Below are 25,880 nucleotides of genomic sequence, written 5' to 3' on the forward strand. Positions count from 1 at the left end.
CACCATATGACCTAGAAATTCCACTCCTAAGTTAGGCATATACCTGAAATAATGGAAAAGAGGAACTTGATATTGATATGCCAATCTTCACTACAACATTGTTCACAATAGCCAAAAGGTGGAAAAAATTCAAGTACCCATCAGTAAATTAATCAATAAATAAAATGTGGACATACACATATGTGTGTATGTGCATATGTAGTAAAGAATACTATTCAGCCACAAAAATGAAGTTCTGAAACATGGATGGATCTTGAAAACATTATAAAGAAAACACAAAAGGTCAGTTTTAAATAATTATACTATTATGAAATATCTAAAATAGGTAACTTCATACAAACAAAAAGTTTTAATTGATTAGAGGTTATCTGCAGTAAAAGAAAGAGAGGAAAGGAGAGTTATTGTTTAATTGGTGTAGAATGTCTGAGGTGATGAAAGAGATTTAGAAATAATAGTGATAATTGCATAACATTATGAGTGTAACTGATGCCAATGAATTGTACATTTAACAAGGCAAATTTTGTTAGATAGATTTTACTACAATAAAAGAAAATAGAAATAATGATCAAATCTCTGACTAGATTGTGGTGAAAATGTGTAATTCCTATGTCTGTGATGCTTTGATCTATTGAATAATTTATAAGGTTACAGGTTTAAAATGGTTTCAAGAGAAAGAGAAGGATTTGTAACAATTCTAACTTGCAGAGAAAACTGGTTTGCCTCTTGGTATTTATGGTCCAGCTTTTTAAATAGTGTTCTAAATGTGTTGAGTATATTCGATGCTCTAGAGATTTTCTGGTAATCCCCGTTCTGAGAAACACAGTGTTTATTCTGCCAGTGCAAAGCAGTCATGCCCTCTTCTACAAAAATAAAACAAAATATTTTCTCTTTGTGAAACAAGACTCATTTAGCTTTTGGGCCTAGCAGGGACTAAGTACTCAGATGCTCAGTTGTGTCAAACTCTTTGCAACCCCCCTGACTGTAGCGCACCAGGCTCCTCTGTCCATGAGATTCCCCAGGCAAGAATACTGGAGGGGATTGCCGTTTCCTCCTCCAGTGGATCTTCCTAACCTAGGGACTGAAATCACATCTCATATGTCTCCTGCATTGGTAAGAGGATTTTTTTTTTTTTTTTTTTTTTTTACCACTAGCATCACTGGGAAGCCCTCTAAGGACTAAGAGTTTGACCATTAGGATGAGTGAGGGTGTAACTTGGACTGTTCAACATGGAATAGATAATCAGACCCACCAAATCATAAAGCCGTGCTACAACACTGTATCTTTAAGTGGAAGTTGTATATAGGATGTAGAGTCCAAATTTTTCTAATGTGATAGTAATTTGTATCAATAGGTGTTCCAAAGTAAATGGCACCGACTTCTACCACGTTGACCCACTATTCCTTCAATACACTCCTATAGTTCCTTGAAAATGTTCTGTAAGTAGGTAAGTGAGGAATTAAAAATACAACTCATTTCACATATATTGGGAAAAGCCACAAATATATGACAGTACAGTACAGTAGACATACAATTATACAACAGTATCATTCAATGGAGTAAGAGTTATGGTTTGAAGAACACCAGGCAAGGTAAATCCTCTCAGGAGGCCATTGTTCAAGTACTTTATATATTTAACTCAGAAGTAGTCAAATTCAGGGCTCATAATCTTGGAAAGTAATTATAGTTTGGATGAATGCACAGGGTCTAGAAAAGTAAAAATCTTGAGGATAAATGGATCTGTGAATGTGGAATATGGACGGAACTCTCAGAATAAATAGAGATGTAAGGATGTTTATGTCTCATGTGGCTATTAACAAAAGGGCACCAATAACAGATTTCTCAGTAATTTAATGGACAAAATGGCCTGTTATGGATATCAGTCAGTATAAATTTTTAGTTGAACTTATTCAGTAGATATGTTCAACAGGCTTGGGAAAAATGTGGCCAAGTTTGCATAAATTACAAGCACTGGCTTAGCAATAGAATTTCCTCTCAATTAAACATATCTGGTAATTGCTACTGCTGAGTACCAACATGACAACATTGGAGATTAGTGATTAACCTATAGTATGGGAACAGTCAGCAGGATTCTTTTTTTAAGTCACCTGGTGGCAAAGTCAGTTACATTATTTCCCTTGGGAAATGGATCTGAGAGCAATTTGTCAGTAAAACTGATAATTATTTTGCATTTGAATTTGCCTTTCTTGGACTGCCAAACATAATCCTGGCAGACACCAAAATTTGTTTCTTACAGAATGATTTATTCACTATCATGATATAAAATGCTCCCTTGATTTTGACCAAAGAACATATTTTACTGTCCCAAACTAAGACAATATGAATATACAAATAGAAGCCACTAATATTACTATATTCCAAATCACAGAGAAATATCTAACTTGTTAGAATGGTGCCACAGAATATCAAAGTCTTCCTGACAGAACCATCAGGGAAGCAATTACTGGAAAGTTTGCAGTGCTATCTTTCAAGATATGTTATTATGTTTTGAACAGCAACCGATATAAGATGCCAGTCTTCAAATTACACAGGTTCAAAAATTAGAGTGAAATTTGACAAGTTCTTTGTGTTGATGTCCAATAACACAACTGTGAACATTTTTTCTCCCATTCTTAACTCTGTCAATTAATGCACACTAGTTGTCAACATGGTTTTATTTCTACCATGGTAAAAAAAAAATATATATATATATTTCTATTGAGCTGGTACATGACTGTGAATACCATTCAGTTTTATTTCCTTATACCATTGAAATGCATGGCAAAATGCTATGCCTTGGAGTACTAAACCTGATGGTTAACTGAAAGTATTGATACTGCTTCATAAGGGGGATGGATTCTGAAATTCAATGAGGGTGCATATTCATATTCCCACAGCTAATACTGTGGAAGTAGTGGAGGTGGGGATTAATGAAAGACTATTACAAACTCAGACCTTGATGACTCAGATTCACCAGCAAGGAGATTTTTAATCATGTCTTTTAATAATGAACCAAATCAGCTGAGAAGTTGAATAATCAGATCAGATCAGATCAGTCGCTCAGTCGTGTCCGACTCTTTGCAACCCCATGAATCGCAGCAGGCCAGCCCTCCCTGTCCATCACCAACTCCCGGAGTTCACTGAGACACACATCTATCGAGTCAGTGATGCCATCCAGCCATCTCATCCTCTGTCTCCTCCTGCCTCCAATCCCTCCCAGCATCAGAGTCTTGTCCAATGAGTCAACTCTTCGCATGAGGTGGCCAAAGTCCTGGAGTTTCAGCTTTAGCATCATTCCTTCCAAAGAAAGCCCAGGGCTGATCTCCTTCAGAATGGACTGGTTGGATCTCCTAGCAGTCCAAGGGACTCTCAAGAGTCTTCTCCAACACCACAGTTCAAAAGCATCAATTCTTCGATGCTCAGCCTTCTTCACAGTCCAACTCTCACATCCATACATGACCACAGGAAAAACCATAGCCTTGACTAGACGAACCTTTGTTGGCAAAGTAATATCTCTGCTTTTGAATAGGCTATCTAAGTAGGTCATAACTTTCCTTCCAAGGAGTAAGCGTCTTTTAATTTCATGGCTGCAGTCACCATCTATAGTGATTTTGGAGCCCAGAAAAATAAAGTCTGACACTGTTTCCACATCTATTTCCCATGACATGGTGGGACTGGATGCCATGATCTTCGTTTTCTGAATGTTGAGATTTAAGCCAACATTTTCACTCTCCACTTTCACTTTCATCAAGAGGCTTTTGAGTTCCTCTTCACTTTCTGCCATAAGGGTGGTGTCATCTGCATATCTGAGGTTATTGAGATTTCTCCTGGCAATCTTGATTCCAGCTTGGGATTCTTCCAGTCCAGCATTTCTCATGATATACGCTGCATAGAAGTTAGATAAACAGGGTGACCATATACAGCCTGGACGTACTCCTTTTCCTATTTGGAACCAGTCTGTTGTTCCATGTCCAGTTCTAACTGTTGCTTCCTGACCTGCATGCAAATTTCTCAAGAGGCAGATCAGGTGGTCTGATATTTCCATCTCTTTCAGAATTTTCCACAGTTGATTGTGATCCACCCAGTCAAAGGCTTTGGCATAGTCAATAAAGCAGAAGTAGATGTTTTTCTGGAACTCTCTGGCTTTTTCTATGATCCAGCGGATGTTGGCAATTTGTCTCTGGTTCCTCTGCCTTTACTAAAACCAGCTTGAACATCAGGAAGTTCACAGTTCACATACTGCTGAAGCCTGGCTTGGAGAATTTTGAGCATTATTTTACTAGCATGTGAGGTGAGTGCAATTGTGCGGTAGTTTGAGCATTCTTTGGCATTGCCTTTCTTTAGGATTGAAATGAAAACTGACCTTTTCCAGTCCTGTGACCACTGTTGAGTTTTCCAAATTTGCTGGCCTATTGAGTGCAGCACTTTTACAGCATCATCTTTCAGGATTTGGAATAGCTTAACTGGAATTCCATCACCTCTACTAGCTTTGTTCATAGTGATGCTTTCTAAGGCCCACTTGACTTCACATTCCAGGATGTCTTGCTCTAGGTGAGTGATCATACCATCGTGATTATCTGGGTTGTGAAGATCTTTTTTGTACAGTTCTTCTGTGTATCCTGACACCTCTTCTTAATATCTTCTGCTTCTGTTAGGTCCATACCATTTCTGCCCTTTATCGAGCTCATCTTTGCATGAAATGTTCCTTTGGTATCTCTGATTTTCTTGAAAAGATCTCTAGTCTTTCTCATTCTGTTGTTTTCATCTATTTCTTTGCATTGATCGCTGAGGAAGGCTTTCTTATCTCTTCTTGGTATTCTTTGGAACTCTGCATTCAGATGTTTATATCTTTCCTTTTCTCCTTTGCTTTTCGCTTCTCTTCATTTCACAGCTATTTGTAAGGCCTCCTCAGACAGCCATTTTGCTTTTTTTGCATTTCTTTTCTATAGAAATGGTCTTGATAATGGTCTTGATCCCCGTCTCCTGTACAATGTCACCAACCTCATTCCATAGTTCATCAGGCACTCTATCTATCAGATCTAGGCCCTTAAAGCTATTTCTCACTTCCACTGTATAATCATAAGGGATTTGATTTAGGTCATACCTGAATGGTCTAGTGGTTTTCCTTACTTTCTTCAATTTAAGTCTGAATTTGGCAATAAGGAGTTCATGGTCTGAGCCACAGTCAGCTCCTGGTCTTGTTTTTGCTGACTGTATAGAGCTTCTCCATCTTTGGCTGCAAAGAATATAATCAATCTGATTTCGGTGTTGACCATGTGGTGATGTCCATGTATAGAGTCTTCTCTTGTGTTGTTGGAAGAGGGTGTTTGTTATGACCAGTGCATTTTTTTGGCAAAACTCTATTAGTCTTTGCCCTGCTTCATTCCGTATTCCAAGGCCAAATTTGCCTGTTCCTCAAGGTGTTTCTTAACTTCCTACTTTTGCATTCCAGTCCCTTATAATGAAAAGGACATCTTTTTTGGGTGTTAGTTCTAAAAGGTCTTGTAGGTCTTCATAGAACCGTTCAACTTCAGCTTCTTCAGCATTACTGCTTGGGGCATAGACTTGGATTACTGTGATATTGAATGGTTTGCCTTGGAAACGAACAGAGATCATTCTGTCGTTTTTGAGATTGCATCCACGTACTGCATTTCAGACTCTTTTGTTGACCATGATGGCTACTCCATTTCTTCTGAGGGATTCCTGCCCACAGTAGTAGATATAATGGTCATCTGAGTTAAATTCACCCATTCCAGTCCATTTCAGTTCGCTGATTCCTAGAATGTGGGCATTCACTCTTGCCATCTCTTGTTTGACCACTTCCATTTTGCCTTGATTCATGGACCTGACATTCCAGGTTCCTATGCAATATTGCTCTTTACAGCATCAGACCTTGCTTCTATCACCAGTCACACCCACAGCTGTGTATTCTTTTTGCTTTGGCTCCATCCCTTCATTCTTTCTGGAGATATTTCTCCACTGATCTCCAGTAGTATATTGGGCACCTACTGACCTGGGGAGTTTCTCTTTCAGTATCCTATCATTTTGCCTCTTAATACTGTTCATGGGGTTCTCAAGGCAAGAATACTGAATTGGTTTGCCATTCCCTTCTCCAGTGGACCATATTCTGTCAAATCTCTCCACCATGACCCGCCCATCTTAGGTTGCCCCACGGGCATGGCTTAGTTTCAGCGAGTTAGACAAGGCTGTGGCCCTAGTGTGATTAGATTGACTAGTTTTCTGTGAGTATGGTTTCAGTGTGTTTACCCTCTTATGCCCTCTTGCAACACCTACCGTCTTACTTGGGTTTCTCTTACCTTGGGCGTGAGGTTTCTCTTCATGTCTGCTTCAGCAAAGCGCAGCCATTGCTCCTTACCTTGGACGAGGGGTAAATCCTCACCTCTGCCCTTCCTGACCTTCAATGTGGGATAGCTCCTCTAGGCCCTCCTGCGCCTGCCCAGCCACGACTCCATGGATGTTGGGTTGGTTCTCCTGGCCACTGCCCCTGGCCTAGGGCGTGGGGTTGCTTCTCCTGGCTGCCACCCCTGGATTCGGGAGTGGGGGCCTGGGGTAGCTCCTCCTGGCCGCCGCCCCTGACCTTGGATACTGGGTATCTCCTCTCAGCCGCACCGCCTGATCTCGGACGCAGGGTAGCTCCTCTCAGCCATTCCTGCGCCGTCGCAGTCTGATACTCTCAGCCGCTGCCCCTGACCTCGGACCTGGGGTGGCTCCTCTCGGCCGCACTTTGGCACGCCCGTTGCAGCCGCCTTCGCTATGTGGAGTTGAATAATAAATCAAAGCAATTATTAATAACAATCAAGTCCTCATTAACAATTCAAACAAGATCTATAGTAACTAAGCACATTTTCTGTATATTTTTGTACATAGTAAACATGTGTATCCTCCTTCTTTGCCCCTTACTATGTTACATAAGGGAGAAGGCAATGGCAACCCACTCCAGTACTCTTACCTGGAAAATCCGATGGACGGAGGAGCCTGGCAGGTTGCAGTGCATGGGGTTGCTAAGAGTCAGACATGCCTGAGTGACTTCACTTTGACTTTTCACTTTCATGCATTGGAACAGGAAATGGCAACCCACTCCAGTGTTCTTGCCTGGAGAATCCCAGGGATGGGGGAGCCAGGTGGGCTGCGGTCTATGGGGTCGCACAGAGTCGGACATGACTGAAGTGACATAGCAGCAGCAGCCCAGCAACATGTTATGTAAGATGTGCTGCTTATGTAACCAGGCTCCTCTGTCCACAGGACTCTCTTGGCAAGAATACTGGAATGGGTTGCCATTTCCTTCTCCATAAGATGTGCTAATGATAGCTAAAATAATGAGTCTTCTAGTAAATCAAAGGAAGATTTTGACTGAAAAATGAATAAAAGAAACAGCATATTAAGACAGAAACAGTGATTGTGCCTTGATCTCTTCTATTCCAAGAAGAAACTGAATGCATCTTAGTTTGTGCAAGGCATAATTTCATCCCTTTATAAAGAAAAACACTCTAGTTAACATTGCTCTTTTAAATTAGATATTAATAAAATACTGTGAAGGATGCTTGATAGGAAAGGGTGAATGAATGTTTCAGACTATCTTTTAGCCATTTAGCTCTCTGTATCAAGGGAATTGGATATTAAAAACTGACATAGTTCAGAAACCCTTGTATAGAATCTTAAATTTGAAATTACCAATAAAACGTATTCCCTATAATATTTTGAAAAGTACAAGATAAGCAGAAACAATTACTTCTGCTGTAGCATTGATAAACACACACTTTTTTTTTTTTTTTAATGCAAGTAACTTTGAGTATCCTGTGGCAAATTAGCCACTTTAGTGCTGCAGACAGTTCAAGTTATCAGTAATGATTTCTGCAATTTTTACTCTTGGTAAATTTCTGAATATTACTTTCTTTACCTTTACCTTTATTCTTTCTTTATCTTCACTACTTCTGTCCTTCCAAAATTCTGTAAGTTTCTCATTTTCTGACATAAATCCTATTTTTTGTTTCTTTTTGATAGGTAAGAAGTGGATTTATTTAGAGTAAAACACACTCCACAGACAGAGTGTGGTACATCTCAGAAGATGAGTTGTTGTTGTTTAGTCACTAAGCATGTCCTACTCTTTGTGACCTCATGAGTTACAGCATGCCAGGGTTCCCTGCCCTTCACTATCTCCTGGAGTTTGCTCAAACTCATGCCCATTGAGCCAGTGATGCTATCTAACCATCTCATCATCTACTGCCCCCTTCTCCATTTGCCTTCAATCTTTCTCAGCATCAGGGTCTTTTCCAATGAGTCAGCTCTTTATATCAGGTGGCCAATGTATTGGAGTTTCAGCTTCAGCACCAGTCCCTCCAGTGAATATTCAGGACTGATTTTCTTTAGGTTTGACTAGTTTGATTTCCTTGAAATCAAAGATGAAATTGACCTGAAAATATTATGTGGTTAGTTTTTACAGGTTGGGTAATTTCATAGGCTAACGAGTGGGAAGATTATTCCAACTCTTTCAGAGAAGGAGGAGTTTCAAGGAATTGGGCCACTACTCACTTTTTGCCGTTTAATGGTTGGCCTCAGAATTGTCATGGTGCTGGTAGCTGTCATTTAGCTTGCTGATGTATTATGATGGGCTTATACTGAGGCTCAAGATCTGAGGCCCAGTCTTCAGCCATCTTGGACCTATTTGATTCTAATCAGTTTATATCATGTTCTCGGGCTATGTCATTCTTTTAAAGTTAGTGCCCTGCACCCTTCCCTCTTGTTTCACTCCCCAGTCAGAGATTTTACTCCCATATTCTTATGGGAAGCAAAGGAGTGATATCTATCTTCAGTAACTGCTTCAAGGCTGAATAACGGTGTCAAAACTGCCTCTCAGGGAGTAAAAAAATCTCTAGATGCCTGATCTACGAGTCCTAGGGACAGGACAGTTCCTTATTTTAAGGGCTGGAGCCCTTACACAGCCATTATCTTGGTGTGAACCTGTTGTAACTACTTCCATAGATTTTCTATGAATCTCCTTGATGATGAAGCACTTTTTGTAATATAATCAGAGTGCAAAAGTATCTATAAATGACAAAAAGCTTAAAAGACATGGTTAAATATCTGATTACAGTATAATAGACAAAGAAACTGGGTTACAATACCCAGAATTACAAATTTTTATTTTTAACTTAACATCTCAAGCAATCCTACTTAAATAATTTTTATTCGAGATATCTCAGGGGGCCTGTAAATTATCCCTTCAGAATCTCTGAAAACAGGGTCTCAAACATGAAACTGCCAATGAAAGATATTCCTTAGAATATTAAAAAGGTACAAAATTAACAGAAATTATAAGTTCTGCTATATCACTGACAAGCATACATCATTAATTTTTTTTTTCAAATAAATGAATATCCTGTGCAAGTTAGTCATTTTGGTGTTACAGAGAGTTGGGTTTATGAGAAGTGATTTTTAGAATTTTTTCTTTTCCTAAATTCTGAATGCTAAATGTTACTTTCTTTACCATTATTCTTCCTTTATCTTCACTATCTCTGTGCTTCCAAAGTTTTCTAGGTCTCTCATTGTTTTATATAAATCCTGTCTACTATAAAAACTTGGCTCAATCCCTTTATACTTAACAAATTAGACTGTATTCTTGATTGATTTTATGCTGACATGCGTTCTTCAGAAATTCTGAAAACAATCATTATTTTCCTTTAAATAAAGGAGCATTATTTTCCTTCAAATAGAGGAGATGCATGGCCATAATTCCTTATAAATGCTTTTATGTTTAATACACAGAAAAAATATAAGAATTAAAAAAAATAAGTACATTTTAACATTTTTTGGTATAGTTTGGTTAAAATTATGCTTTCAATGATTGAAAATGTGATTATTCACTTGGTTATAATGATTCAAGACCTGGGACAATGAACACATCTGGTACATTCTTTAATCATGTTACCCTGGGTGAGGTATGGTGAGGCCTGGTGCAGATCAAAAAGGAGAAAATGGAAAGAGCTCTAAAATTTTATTATGCTCACAGTTGCCTGGGGAAGACATAGGACAACATGCTGAGGCAGGGGAAATACAGTGACCTATATTCAGTTCAGTCGCTCAGTCATGTCCAACTCTTTGTGACCCCCATGAAACGCAGCAAGCCAGGCCTTCCTGTCAATCACCAATTCCTGGAGTCCACCCAAACTCGTGTCCATTGAGTCGGTGATGTCATCTAACCATCTCATCCTCTGTCATCCCCTTCTTCTCCTGCCTTCAATCTTTCCCCAAATCAGGGTCTTTTCAAATGAGTCAGCTCTTCACATCCGGTGGCCAAAATACTGGAGTTTCAGCTTTAACATCAGTCCTTCAGAATGGGAGAAAATAATAGCAAATGAAGCAACTGACAAACAACTAATCTCAAAAATATACAAGCAACTCCTGCAGCTCAATTCCAGAAAAATAAATGACCCAATCAAAAAATGGGCCAAAGAACTAAACAGACATTTCTCCAAAGAAGACATACAGATGGCTAACAAACACATGAAAAGAAGACATACAGATGGCTAACAAACACATGAAAAGATGCTCAATATCACTCATTATCAGAGAAATGCAAATCAAAACCACAATGAGGTACCATTTCATGCCAGTCAGAATGGCTGCTGTCCAAAAGTCAACAAGCAATAAATTCTCAAGAGGATGTGGAAAAAAGGGAACCCTCTTACACTGTTGGTGGGAATGCAAACTAGCACAGCCACTATGGAGAACAGTGTAGAGATTCCTTAAAAAACTGGAAATAGAACTGCCATATGACCCAGCAATCCCACTGCTGGGCATACACACCGGGGAAACCAGAATTGAAAGAGACACATGTACCCCAATGTTCACTGCAGCACTGTTTGTAATAGCCAGGACATGGAAACAACCTAGATGTCCATCAGCAGACGAATGGATAAGAAAGCTGTGGTACATATACACAATGGAGTATTACTCAGCCATTAAAAAGAATACACTTGAATCAGTTCTAATGAGGTGGATGAAACTAGAGCCGATTATACAGAGTGAAGTAAGCCAGCAAGAAAAACACCAATACAGTATATATGAAATTTAGAAAGATGGTAACAATAACCCTGTATGCAAGACAGCAAAAGAGACACAGATGTATAGTCTTTTGGATTCTGTGGGAGAGGGAGAGAGTGGAATGATTTGGGAGAATGGCATTGAAACACGTATAATATCATACAAGAAACGAATCACCAGTCCAGGTTCGATGCAGGATACAGGATGCTTGGGGCTGGTGCAATGGGATGACCCAGAGGGATGGTATGGGGAGGCAGGTGGGAGGGGCATTCAGGATTGGTAACATGTGTACACCCTTGGCAGATTCATGTTGATGTATGGCAAAACCAATATATTGTAAAATAATTAGCCTCTAATTAAAATAAATTAATTTAAAAAAAAATCAGTCCTTCCAATGAACACCTAAGACCAATTTCCCTTAGGATGGACTGGTTGCATCTCCTTGCAGTCCAGGGGAATCTCAGAGTCTTCTCCAATATCACAGTGCAAAAGCATCAATTCTTCTGTGCTCAGCCTCTTTATAGTCCAACTCTCACTTCTATACATGGACACTGGAAAAGTCCAGTTCTCACATCCATACAAGGCCACAATAGCCTTGACTAGATGGACCTTTGCTGACAAAGTAATGTCTCTGCTTTTTAATATGCTATCTAGGTTGGTCATAACTTTCCTTCCAAGGAGTAAGTGTCTTTTAATTTCATGGCTGCAATCACCATCTGCAGTGATTTTCGAGCCCAGAAAAATAAAATAGGCCACTGTTTCCCCATTTATTTGCCATGAAATTATGGGGCTGCATGCCATGATCTTGGTTTTCTGAATGTTGAGCTTTAAGCCAAGTTTTTTACTGTTCTCTTTCACTATCATCAAGAGGCACTTTCTGCCATAAGGGTGATGTCATTTGCATATCTGAGGTTATTGATATTTCTCACTGCAGTCTTGATTCCAGCTTGTGCTTCTTCCATACCAGCGTTTCCCATGATGTACTTTTGATATAAGCTAAATAAGCAAGGTGACAATATACAGCCTTGACATACTCCTTTTCCTATTTGGAACCAGTCTGTTGTTCCATGTCCAGTTCTAACTGTTGCTTCCTCACCTGCATACAGGTTTCTCAAGAGAAAGGTCAGGTGGTCTGGTATTCCCAGTTCTATCAGAATTTTCCACAGTTTATTGTGATCCACACAGTCAAAGGATTTGGCATAGTCAATAAAGGAGAAATAGATATCCTTTCTGGAATTCTGTTGCTTTTTTGATGATCCAGCAAATGTTGGCAATTTGATCTCTGGTTTCTCTGCCTTTTCTACAACCAGCTTGAACATCTGGAAGTTCACGGTTCACATATTGCTAAAGCCTGGCTTGGAGAATTTTTTTTAAATATAAATTTATAGGGATGTGGGAGGAGGGTTCAGGATGGGGAACAAGTGTACACGCGTGAAGGATTCATTTTGATATATGGCAAAACCAATACAATATTGTAAAGTAATTGGCTTGGAGAATTTTGAGCATTACTTTACTAGCGTGAGATGAGTGCAATTGCATGGTAGTTTCAGTATTCTTTGACATTGCCTTTCTTTGGGATTGGAATGAAAACTGACATTTTCCAGTCCTGTGGCCACTGCTGAGTTTTCCAAATTTGCTGGCATATTGAGTGCAGCACTTTCACAGCATCATCTTTCAATATTTGAAATGGCTCAGCTGGAATTCCATCATCTCCACTAGCTTTGTTCGTAGTGATTCTTCCCAAGGCCCTCTTGACTTCACATTCCAGGATGTCTCACTCTAGGTGAGTGATCACACCATCGTGATTATCTGGGTCATGAAGATCTTTTTTATACAGTTCTTCTGTGTATTCTTGCCACCTCTTCTTAATATCTTCTGCTTCTGTTAGGCCCATACCATTTCTCTCCTTTATTGAGCCCATCTTTGCATGAAATATTCCCTTGCTATCTTTAATTTTCCTGAAAGGCTCTATAGTCTTTCCCATTCTGTTGTTTTCCTCCATTTCTTTGTATTAAAATCTTGACTCAAGTTTTGAGGCCAGTCACAAGGTAAAGGAAAAGAAACTGTGTACAAGAAATTTTATTGTATTTTGATAAGAAAGAAAGTAAAACAGAGGAAATAGACTTAGGATTGTCTAATTTGAATAACTTCAGTATACTTGGGTGAGCAGGGGTTGTTCCTGGTGTAGGGTCCCTTGCCATGATGTGAATATGGCTGGCACATAGTGACCTTGATTGTGAGAGTACAGGAGAATGTAGACATAATAGTTTCTCAAAAAAAGCAACTGACTGGGTGTCTTGGTTCAGGGCCTCAAAACCAAGGCAATACAGGATTTTTAAAAAACTATCTTAAAGCATGCCATACTGGGCTATAACAACAATAATAATAATTATATACACATATATATATACAATCTGTGAATTTGTGTGTGTATCTATATATATAGATACACACACAATGATTATTTTGGTGTGTGTATATGTGTGCAAATATATATGTTTTTGCATTCACTCAAAAATAATTGAAGTTAGCCTTCAATCTAAAAATCTTCATCGATTTTTCCATTGTTCTGTGAGGAGTGATAGCCAAGATTAACTGGTAAAGTTTCTGAGGATTAAATGATCACTAGGATTTTGAATAATGACTATTCATAATACAAAGAAAGCAGTTGGTGAGATGACAAAATGCATTGTAATTTCTTCATTACACTTTCTGGGTATCCATATGCTTTATAGTATATGCAGATTTCTAGAGGTAAAAATATCATCTCTGAAATAAAAATTGTACTGCAGTATATAGAGATTATATAGGATATGCAGAATAGGCCCCATGGAAGAAGCAACTCAGTGAATTTGGAACCATAAAGAATGTGTAAAGTAAATGAGATAATTGACAAAAGATTAATCTCCAAAGTATACAAGCAGCTCTTGCCACTCAGTACCAGAAAAATAAACCATCCAATCAAAAAATGGCAGAACACATACACAGGTATCTTTCCAAAGAAGACATACAGATGAATAATAAGCACATAAAAAGATGCTCAGTATCTTTCCTCATTCAGTTCAGTTCAGTTCCTGAGTCGTGTCCGATTCTTTGCAACCCCATGAATCAGAGCACACCAGGCCTCCCTGTCCATTACAAACTGCCAGAGTTTACCCAAGCTCCTGTTCATCGAGTCAGTGATGCCATCTAGCCATCTCATCCTCTGTCGTTCCCTTCTCTTCCTGCCCCCAATCCCTCCCAGCATCAGGGTCTTTTCCAATGAGTCAAACCTTCACATGAAGTGGCCAAATTATTGGAGTTTCCGCTTCAGCATCAGTCCTTCCAATGAACACCCAGGACTGACCTCCTTTAGGATGGACTGGTTGCATCTTCTTGCAGTTCAAGGGACTCTCAAAAGTCTTTTCCAACACCACAGTTCAAAAGCATCAATTCTTCAGTGCTCAGCTTTCTTCACAGTCCATACATGACCACAGGAAAAAACATAGCCCTTAAGTAGACGGACCTTTGTTGGCATGGTAATGTCTCTGCTTTTTAATATACTATCTAGGATGGTCATAACTTTCCTTCCAAGGAGTAAGCATCTTTTAATTTCATGGCTGCAGTCACCATCTGCAGTGATTTTGGAGCCCAAAAAAATAAAGTCTGACACTGTTTCCACTGTTTCCCCATCTATATCTCATGAAGTGATGGGAACAAATGCCATGATCTTCATTTTGTGAATGTTGAGCTTTATGCCAACTTTTGCACTCTCCTCTTTCACTTTCATCAAGAGGCTTTTTAGTTTCCCTTCATTTTCCGCTTTAAGATTTGTGTCCTCCGCATATCAGAAGTTATTGATATTCCTCCTGGTAATCTTAATTCCAGTTTGTGCTTCTTCCACCCCTGTGTTTCTCATGATGTACTCTGCATATAAGTTAAATAAGCAGGGTGATAATATACAGCCTTGATGAACTCCTTTTCCTATTTGGAACCAGTCTGTTGTTGTTATTGTTCTGTGTCCAGTTCTAACTATTGCTTCCTGACCTGCATACACGTTTCTCAAGAGGCAGGTCAGGTGGTCTGGCATTCCCATCTCTTTCAGAATTTTCCACAATTTATTCTGATCCACACAGTCAAAGGCTGTGGCATAGTCAATAAAGCAGAAACAAATGTTTTTATGGAACCCTCTTGCTTTTTTGATGATCCAGCAGATGTTGGCAATTTGATCTCTGGTTCCTCTGCCTTTTCTAAATCCAGCTTGAACATCTTGAAGTTCACGGTTCATGTATTGCTGAAGCCTGGCTTGGAGAATTTTGAGGATTACTTTACTAGCGTGTGAGATGAGTGCAATTGTGCAGTAGTTTGAGCATTCTTTGGCATTACCTTTCTTTGGGATTGTAATGAAAACTGACCTTTTCCAGTCCTGTGGCCACTGCTGAGTTTTCCAAATTTGCTGGCATATTAAGAACAGCACTTTCACAGCATCATCTTTTAGAATTTGAAATAGTTCAACTGGAATTCCATCACCTCCACTAGCTTTGTATGTAGTGATGCTTTCTAAGGCCCACTTGACTTCCATTCCAGGATATCTTGCTCTAGGTGAGTGATCACACCATCATGATTGTCTGGGTCATGAAGATCAGTTCTCCTGTATATTCTTGCCATCTGTTCTTAATATCTTCTGCTTCTGTTAGGTCCATACTATTTCTGTCCTTTATCGAGCCCATCTTTGCATGAAATATTCCTTTGCTATCTCTAATTTTCCTGAAGCAATCTCTAGTCTTTCCCATTCTGTTGTTTTCCTCTATTTCTTTGCACTGATCGCTGAAGAAGGCTTTCTTATCTCTTCTTGCTATTCTTTGGAACTCTGCATTCAGATGTTTATATCTTTCCTTTTCTTCTTTGCTTTTTGCTTCCCTTCTTTTCACAGCTATTTGTAAGGCCTCCCCAGACAGCCATTTTACTTTTTTGCATTTCTTTTCCATGGGGATGGTCTTGATCCCTGTCTCCTGTACAATGTCATGAACCTCTGTCCATAGTTCGTCAGGCACTCTGTCTATTAGATCTAGTCCCTTAAATCTCTTTCTTCCACTGTAAAATCAATCATAAGGATTTGGTTTAGGTAGTACCTGAATGGTCTAGTGGTTTCCCCTACTTTCTTCAATTTAAGCCTGAATTTGGCAATAAGAAGCTCATGATCTGAGCCACAGTCAGCTCCCTGTCTTGTTTTTGATGACTGTATAGAGCTTCTCCATCTTTGGCTGCAAAGAATATAATCAATCTGATTTCGGTGTTGACCATCTGGTGATGTCCATGTGTAGAGTCTTCTCTTGTGTTGTTGAAAGAGAGTGTTTGTTATGACCAGTGCGTTCTCTTGGAAAAACTCTATTAGCCTTTCCTCTGCTTCATTCTGTACTCCGAGGAAAATTTTGCCTGTTCCTCCAGGTGTTTCTTGACTTCCTACTTTTGCTTTCCAGTCCCCTATAATGAAAAGGACATCTTTTTTGGGTGTTAGTTCTAAAAGGTTTTGGAGGTCTTCATACAACCGTTCAACTTCAGCTTCTTCAGCATTACTCTTCGGGGCATTGGCTTAGATTACCATGATATTAATTGGTTTTCCTTGAAAATGAACAGAGGTCATTCTGTCGTTTTTGAGATTGCATCCATGTACTGAATTTTGGGCTCTTTTGTTGACCATGATGGCTACTCCATTTCTTCTAAGGGATTCCTGCCCACAGTAGTAGATATAATGGTCATCTGAATTATATTCATGCATTCCAGTCCATTTTAGTTCACTGATTCCTAGAATGTCAATGTTCACTCTTGCCATCTACTGTTTGACCACTTCCAATTTGCCTTGATTCATGGACCTGACATTCCAGGTTCCTATACAATATTGCTCTTTGCAGCATCAGACCTTGCTTCTATCCCCAGTCACATCCACAACTGGGTATTGTTTTTGCTTTGGCTCCATCACTTCATTCTTTCTGGAGTTATTTCTCCACTGATCTCCAGTAGCATATTGGGCACCTACTGACCTGGCAAGTTCCTCTTTCAGTATCTTATCATTTTGCCTTTTCATATTGTTCATGGGGTTCTCAAGACAAGAATACTGAAGTGGTTTGCCATTCCCTTCTCCAGTGGACCACATTCTGTCAGACCTCTCCACCATGACCCATCCATCTTGAGTGTACCCACAAGGCATGTCTTAGTTTCCTTGAGTTAGACAAGGCTGTTATCTCTGTGATCAGTTTGGCTAGTTTTCTGTGATTATGGTTTCAGTGTGTCTGCCCTCTGATGTCCACTCGCAGCACCTACCACCTTACTTGGGTTTCTATTACCTTGGAATTGGGGTCTTTCTTCATGGCTGCTCCAGCAAAGCGCAGCCGCTGCTCCTTACCTTAGATGAGTCACCCCTCCTGACCTTGAACGTGGAGTAACTCCTCTCAGCCCTCTTACTCGAGTGCAGCTGCCATTCCTTGGACGTAGGGTAGCTCCTCTCAGCTGCCACCCCTGACCTCAGATGTGAGTTTGCTCCTCTCCTTTACAGCCCCTGACCTCGGGCATGAGGTAGCTCATCTCGGCCGCCGCCCCTGACTTCAGGTGTGGGTTAGCTCCTCTAAGCTGCTGCCCCTGACCTTGAACGTGGTATAGCTCTTCTCGGCCTCTGTGGTTCATCACAGCTGCCGCGCCTCCTGTACTTTAGAGGTCTAAATAAAGACATCTTTCCTCATTAGACAAATGTAAATCAAAACTACTCTGAGGAATCACCTCACACCAATCAGAATGACCATCAACAAAAATCTACAAATAATAAATGCTGGAAAGGGTGTGAGAAAAAGGAACTTTTTGCATTGTTGGTGGGAATGTAGATTGATACAGCCACTATGGAGAACAGTATGCTACTGTTGCTGCTGCTGCTAAGTCGCTTCAGTCGTGCCCTACTCTGTGCGATCCCATGGACTGCAACCTACCAGGCTCCTCCATCCCTGGGATTTTCCAGGCAAGATTACCAGAGTGGGTTGCCATTGACTTTTCCGGGAGAACAATATGGAGAGTCCTTGAAAAAAACAAAGAATAAAACTACCATATGACCCAACAATCCCCTTACTGGGCATATACCCTGAGAAAACCATAATTGAAAAAGACACAGGTACCCCAATGTTCATAGCAGTAGTATTTACAATAGCTAGGACATGGAAGCAACCTAGGTGTCCATTGACAGATGAATGGATAAAAAAGTTGTGATACATATATATAATGAAGTCATTAAAAGGGATTGCATTTGAGTCAGTTCTAATGAGGATGCTGAACTTAGAGCCTGTTATACAGAGCGAAATAAGCCAAAAAGAAAAAAAAACAAGTATCATATATTAACACATAAATATGGAATCTAGAAAGATGGTACTGATGAACCTATTTGCAGAGCAGCAATGGAGACACAGACATAGAGAATAGAGTTATGGACACAGTGAGGGAAGGATAGGGTGGAACAGGTTGAGAGGGTGGCATTGAAACATTACATTACTATATGTAAAATATTAATAGATGGCCTGTGAGAATTTGTTGTATGATGCAGGTAGCTCAAACCTGGTACTCTCTGACAACCTAGAGGGGTGATATGGAATGAGAGGTAGGAGGGAGATTCAAGAGGCAAGGGACATATGTATACCTATGGCTGATTCATGCTGATGTATGGTAGAAATCAACACAATATTGTACATATGTATACCTATGGCTGATTCATGCTGATGTATGGTAGAAATCAACACAATATTGTAAAGCAATTATCCTCCAATTAAAATAAATAAACTAAAAAAAAAAAACATATTCTAGATCTTCCAAAAATGCCTGATTAACTTTTTTTAAATTTAATTTTATTTTTTAACTTTACAATATTATATTGGTTTTGCCATATATCAACATGAATCTGCCACAGGTATACACTTGTTCCCCTTCCTGAACCCTCCACCCTCCTCCCTCCTTGTACCATCCCTCTGAGTCATCCCAGTGCACCAGCCCCAAGCATCCAGTATCGTTCATCGAACCTGGACTGGTGACTCATTTCATATATGATATTATTCATGTTTCAATGCCATTCTCCCAAATCATCCCACCCTCTCCCTCTCCCACAGAGTCCACAAGACTGTTCTATACATCAGTGTCTCTTTTGCTGTCTCGTATTCAAGCCTATCATTACTTTTGAAAATAAAAATTTATAAGATTAAAAAAATATGCAAAGTAAATGATAATAAACACAAGGAAATCACTTTAAGCATCTGGAATAATAGGGGAAAAGATCAGACCTACTTGAGATATATTTATAGCTAAAATAAAATGTTGTTTGTCTAAAGTTCAAATTTAACTGAATGTCTGAATTGTATGTGGCCTCCCTATCACTAACCAAAAAAACAGACCACATATTGAAAATATGGGAATGTTCTCAGAAAACTTTAAGTGATGAGTGGATAAACTGAAGATGAGAATAAAGAATAGCTCAATGAGAAAGATTGCTCATGCATGAGTAGGGAGGAGAATTTGAAACTTATTTTTGCATTATTGCTGTTGGCTTTCACATGCTTATTAATTAACTTATTATTTATTTTATTGAATAGTTTTTAATAATATAGGGGATAATAACATGAATCCTCGCATTGTAGCATTTCTCTGCCACAATCTTGTTATTTCCTAATAAGACCTAATAAGATATTTGTTTTCTTAACAGTGTACCTTTATTTGTTTCTTTCCTTTTCCTTTTGTTTAGTCACTGTATCCTACCCTCTTTTGGATCAGGTCTGTTTGTGTTGTTAATGTAAATTATCCTGTAAAATTTTCACAAGTTCCAAAAGCATATCACCATAAAAGAGAAATATTTAGAGATAACCTAAGTTTTCCAGTACCAGTCTTTCTCAGTAGTCTAATTACTTTCCATAATTAACAATACCATTAATAATATAGTGTTCCTGTCATTCAGGGACACTTTTTTTTTTATTTATCCTGTCATGATAAAATAATGGATAATTGCTATACTACAAGTACACAAAGACTGGTAGATCATTAACTGACATAAATTTGCTCAAAATGTGGGCTCAATAAAGTTACATTTATAGGAAAGATAATGTTTAAAATCTTTGTGATGGGCCCATAGTTTACTGACTTTGTGCTAACAAAGATAAAGGGCAACTTCTGCTATACTTCCTGGCCAGCTTCCTCATACAAAAGGATATACAAGTATTTGAAGGAATTGCTGCTTGGTTCTTGGGAGAATTTATTACTGGGTTTAGCAAATGTGCTTGTATAGATCAATGGACTGTTATGTTGACCTTTCACTGGTTGTTCTGATTCAGGCATTTACAATAAACTATGTTCTCAACATTTCAACTTTGCTCTTCAATTCCTTTTTAAAAATGTTATGGCACCTTTGTCAATAGACATGGCTAGAAAACCCAGTTGATGCTTTGTTTTTACTATTTGGCTTTATCTTTAGTGATGAAAATGTGCATTTGTCTCAAAAATGGCAGAAATTCAAAACTGTCTCTAAAGAATATTATTGTCATCTATAGGATATTTTTGTGTGTTGTGCAAATATAACTGGGTGTGATCAGAAACCAGAAACTCCAGGGTGACATAAAATTGTACTGTAAAAATGAAATGCCAATAAGCACAATTATAAGAAATGTTAGAGTTGAATGATGTTTCAACTTCTCAGAATTAAAATATTTTTTGTGCATATGTCTATGGAGCACACTGACTAACAACACATAAACAAATAATTCAAATATTTTTATCTAGATGTATATGTACCTAGATATACATTATCAAGGTAGTATAAATGTGTATATTCATGTACATATTGTTTTTATATAAATGTGTATATGTATACGTACATATAGATATCTTTCTGTGAAATTATCTTTTTGGTTAGTTGTAAAGATAAAGCTTACAGTAAGTGAAGATATCCTTCCATCATTAATAATTTTGATTCCAGGAACTGAATAAATTTGTAATAAGAATAACTACTAATATATATTGAGTTTCTACCCACTAGTTCTTTCCTAACTTCTTTTCACACATTGTCTCGTGTAATCTACCCAGCACTAATGAGCTTTATAAATAGAGGAACTGAAGCCTGAAACAGTTAAATAACGTGCCAATTGCAGTATAAATAGAATTTGAATGCCATTCCTATTCTCTGAAACCATGGCAACTTCTTCTCCAGCCTTCTATGGTGTTTTATAACATCAACAAGAAAGCAGAGTTTATGGCTGAAGGAAAAAATGTGCAGTAAATACAAGAAACCAAACTATAACAAATGTTGTAAGATTATTTCAGTGACTGATGTTACAGGAGCCCAATGATGTTACACATGGGATGTTTTTCAGATGAAGCAATCTAGCCTTATGTTACAGTAGATGATGTAAAGGAATAGATTCCTTTAACTATTTGACAGCTATTTATTGAATGTTGATATTCTACTACCAGCTGTGGTAGTAGAATGCATAGATTTAAAGGTAAAAACACTGCACTCAAAGTTCTATAAGGATGTATAGATAATAAACAAATTAAAGGAACAAGATAATTTCAGAAAATGAAGACAATGAAAGCTGAGCGATGTAATACAAGCACTAAGGAACTACTTCTTTGGATTAGGTGATAGGTAAGACCTCACACAAATAATAAAGACCTGAGCCCTAAATGGCAAAACACAGTTTGGAAAATGGCTAAGTGAAGGCTTTCTAGGAAGAAAGCATATGGATGATAATAATCCTAAAGTGGAAGAAAATTTGTCTTAGTAGAGAAAAATAAATGTTTAGTATGTCTAGAGCATAATAAAAATGGTCACAGACATAATTATCAGGTCATATGCAAAATGTTGACTATGCTAAAGTCTTTCACTGCATGGATCACAAGTTGTGGAAAATTCTTAAAGAGATGGAAATACCATACCACCTTACCTGCCTCCTGGGAAATCTGTATGAAGGTCAAGAAGCAGCAGTTAGAAGGGGACATGGAATAATGGAATGGTTCCAAATTAGGAGAGGAGTGCATCAAGCCTGTGTATTGTCACCCTGCTTATTTAACTTATTTGTGGGGTACATCATGTAAAATGCTGAGCTGCATGAAGCACAAGCTGGAATCAAGATTGTGGGGAGAAATATCAACAACTTCAGATATGCCAATGACATCACCCTAATGGCAGAAAGGGGAGAAGAACTAAAGAGCCTCTTGTTGAAGGTAAAATAAGAGAGTAAAAAGGCTGGCTTAAAACTCAACATTCGGATATGGAAGATCATGGCATACAATCCTATCACTTCATTGTAAATAGATGGGGAAAAAATGGAAGCAGTGACAGATTTCATTTTCTTGAGCTCCAAAATCACTGTGGATAATGACTTCAGTCATGAAATTATAAGACATTTGCTCCTTGGTTGGAGGTAGGGGGGCCTCTGACAAATATAATGTATTAAAAATTAGAGACATCACTTTGCTGACAAATGTCCATCTAGTCAAACATATGGTTTTCCAATAGTCATGTACAGATGTGAGGATTGGACCATAAAGAAGACTGAGTGCCAAATAATTGATTCTTTTGAACTGTGATGTTGGGGAAGACTTTTGGGAGTCCCTTGGACAGCAAGGAGATCAAACTAGTCAATCCTAAAGGAAATCAGTCCTGAATATTTATTGGAATGACTGATGTTGAAGTTCCAATACTTTGTAACCTGATGTGAAAAGCAGAGAAAGATCTGGGAAAGACCCTGATGCAGGGAAATATTGAAGGCAAGAGGAGAAGTGGGCAGCAGAGGAGAAGATGGTTGGATGGCATCAATGACTCAATGGACATGAGTTTGAGCAAATTCTGGGAAATCGTGAGGGATAGGGAAGTCTGGAATACTGCAATCCATAGGGTCACAGAGTTGGGCACAATTTAATGCCTGAGCAATAATTGTTTGCTTTGAGTTGAGTTTGTTCTTTTGTTTCTAATGTGTAAAGTGTATTAGGTTGTGTTAGCAATTTGATTTTTTTTTTCTTTTTTACTATAGACTGTTATACCTATAGAATCTACTCAACAAACTCCTTTAATGATTTAACTGCTTAAACTAGTTCAGTCATGGTGTTTCTTTCAATGTACATTCAATATACATTTGACTATACAATTCCATATATTCTTTCAATGTATATGTTTTTATTTTATTTTTTTAATGTATATTCTTATTTCCTTTCCGATGTCCTGTTTGATCATCTGGTAAATTTAAAATAATGCATTGTTTAGTATCCACAGATTTGTGAATTTCCCAAATTTCCTTCTCTTATTAATTTGTAATTTCACTTTTGTGTGTGGGGCATATGTACTTTGTATAATTTCAATTATTTTAAATTGATTCAGGCTTGTTCTATGGCCTAACATATAGTCTATCAAGGAGAATGGTTTATATGGATTTGAAAATAATGTATATTTCCTTGTTTCCAGTGGAGTATTCTGTAGATGTTTGTTAGTCTAGATGGTGTATAGTGTTGCTCTAGTCGTCTTTTTCTTTTTCCTTTTTTATCTTCTGCCTTGTTGTTAGATCCACTTTAAAAATGAATTATTGAAGTTCCCAACTCTCAACTTGAATTGTCTATTTCTCCTTTTTATTCTTTTTTGGTCTTTTATTTCAAAACTTCTTTATATGTACTTATATGATTTTGATTTTATGTCTTTATGATGAATTGATATATTTTTGTCTCTCGTAACAGGGTTTGTCTTAATTTGATTTTTTTCTAATATTAGTAGAGACACTCTGTTATCCTTTGATTATTTTTTTAAATTTTATTTTATTTTTAAACTTTACATAATTGTATTAGTTTTGCCAAATATCAAAATGAATCCACCAGAGGTATACATGTGTTCCCCATCCTGAACCCTCCTCCCTCCTCCCTCCCCATACCATCCCTCTGGGTCGTCCCAGTGCACTAGCCCCAAGCATCCAGTATCGTGCATCAAACCTGGACTGGCAACTCGTATCATACATGATATTTTACATGTTTCAATGCCATTCTCCCAAATCTTCCCATCCTCTCCCTCTCCCACAGAGTCCATAAGACTGTTCTATACATCAGTGTCTCTTTTGCTGTCTCGTACACCGGGTTATTGTTACCATCTTTCTAAATTCCATATATATGCGTTAGTATACTGTATTGGTGTTTTTCCTTCTGGCTTACTTCACTCTGTATAATAGGCTCCAGTTTCATCCACCTCATTAGAACTGATTCAAATGTATTCTTTTTAATGGCTGAGTAATACTCCATTGTGTATATGTACCAAAGCTTTCTTATCCATTCATCTGCTGATGGACATCTAGGTTGCTTCCATGTCCTGGCTATTATAAACAGTGCTGCAATGAACATTGGGGTACATGTGTCTCTTTCAATTCTGGCTTCCTCAGTGTGTATGCCCAGCAGTGGGATTGCTGGATCATAAGGCAGATCTATTTCCAGTTTTTTAAGGAATCTCCACAGTGTTCTCCGTATTATCCTTTGATTAATATTTGTATAGTGCATCTATTTCCAATCATTCAACCTATGTGTTCTTTTGAGTCTAAAGTATGAGCCTTACAGAAAATATAGTTAGACAATGTTTTCTGTTACTTATTGTACTATCTACAGTATCTGATTTTTATTGGTATATTTAGCCAATTTGGGGTTTCCCTGGTGATAAATGGTAAAGAATTTACCTGCCAATGCAGGAGACCTGGTTTCAATCCCTGATCATGTAGATCCCCTGGAAAAAGGAATGGCAACTGACTCTGGTATTCGTGTCTGGAGAATCCTATGGACAGAGGAGCCTGGCAGGCTACAGGTTATGGGGTCACAAACAGTGTTGCTCAGTCGTGTCTGACTCTTTTTAGTTTTATCTATATATTTTATCTACTATTGCTTTTCTATATATCTTATACCTTTCAAATTTCTCCATTCACATTTTCTTTTGTGTTAAATAAATATTTTATAGTATCACATTTTAATCCCCTTGCTGTATATTTTGCTATATATATATATATATATATATATATATATATATATATATTTAGTTATTTTCTTAGTATGCTGCTCTGTGAATTACAATTAACATCTTAAATTCAAATCATTTATTTGAGGTTGACACCAGGTTAACTCCAACTGTACACAAAAACTTTGCTCCAATATCACTCTGCTCCTTTCCTGCTTTTGTAGTTTGATGGTGATAAAAACTCCATCTTCATATAGGTTCACCAACTTTTAATTCAATTATTCATTTATCGTGTTATACAATTGTCTTTTAAATCAGATAAGGGGAAAAGTTATAACAAAGATATATTTATGTTATCTTTTATATTTATCTATATATTTACTTTTAGCAGTACTCTATATTTTATTTTCCTGAAGGATTTCCTACAATTTCCTTTTTTAGATAAGTTCTATTATTGATAAATTCTCATATGTTTTTCTTTTTTTTTTTCTTTTCTTGGAAGTCTTAATTTGTTTATTCTTTGGTGAATATTTTTGCTGGATATATATTGCCTGTGTTGAAGGTCTTTCTTAAAACACTTCAGATATGCCATCTCACCATCTTTTGCCCTCCCTAATTCCTGACCAGAAGTTAACTTTTAATCTATTCATATTATGTGTAGTGAATCACTGTTATCTTGCTTTTTTTTTTTTTTCCAGGATTCTATCTTGTTTTTATTGTTCAACAATTTGACTAAGATATTGCTTAGTATGTATTTCCTTAAGTTTATCCTACTTGAATTGACTGAGCCTCTTTGATTTGCAAATGACTCTTTCATTCAATTTTGGAGTTTGGGGCAATTATTTCTTCAAAT

The 25,880-nt window shown here is 37.9% G+C and overlaps 1 pseudogene; it reads right to left on the minus strand.

Annotated features, from left to right (window-relative positions):
- Positions 1 to 17,718, minus strand: part of LOC147357328 (peptidyl-prolyl cis-trans isomerase A pseudogene) — a 127,506-nt pseudogene extending 109,788 nt beyond the window's left edge.
- Positions 17,719 to 25,880: the final 8,162 nt, after the last annotated feature.

This window comes from Bos grunniens, chromosome 15, assembly GCF_055505025.1.
Source record: "Bos grunniens cultivar Pamir isolate PY7600 chromosome 15, Bosgru_T2T1.0, whole genome shotgun sequence".
Taxonomy (NCBI): domain Eukaryota; kingdom Metazoa; phylum Chordata; class Mammalia; order Artiodactyla; family Bovidae; genus Bos; species Bos grunniens.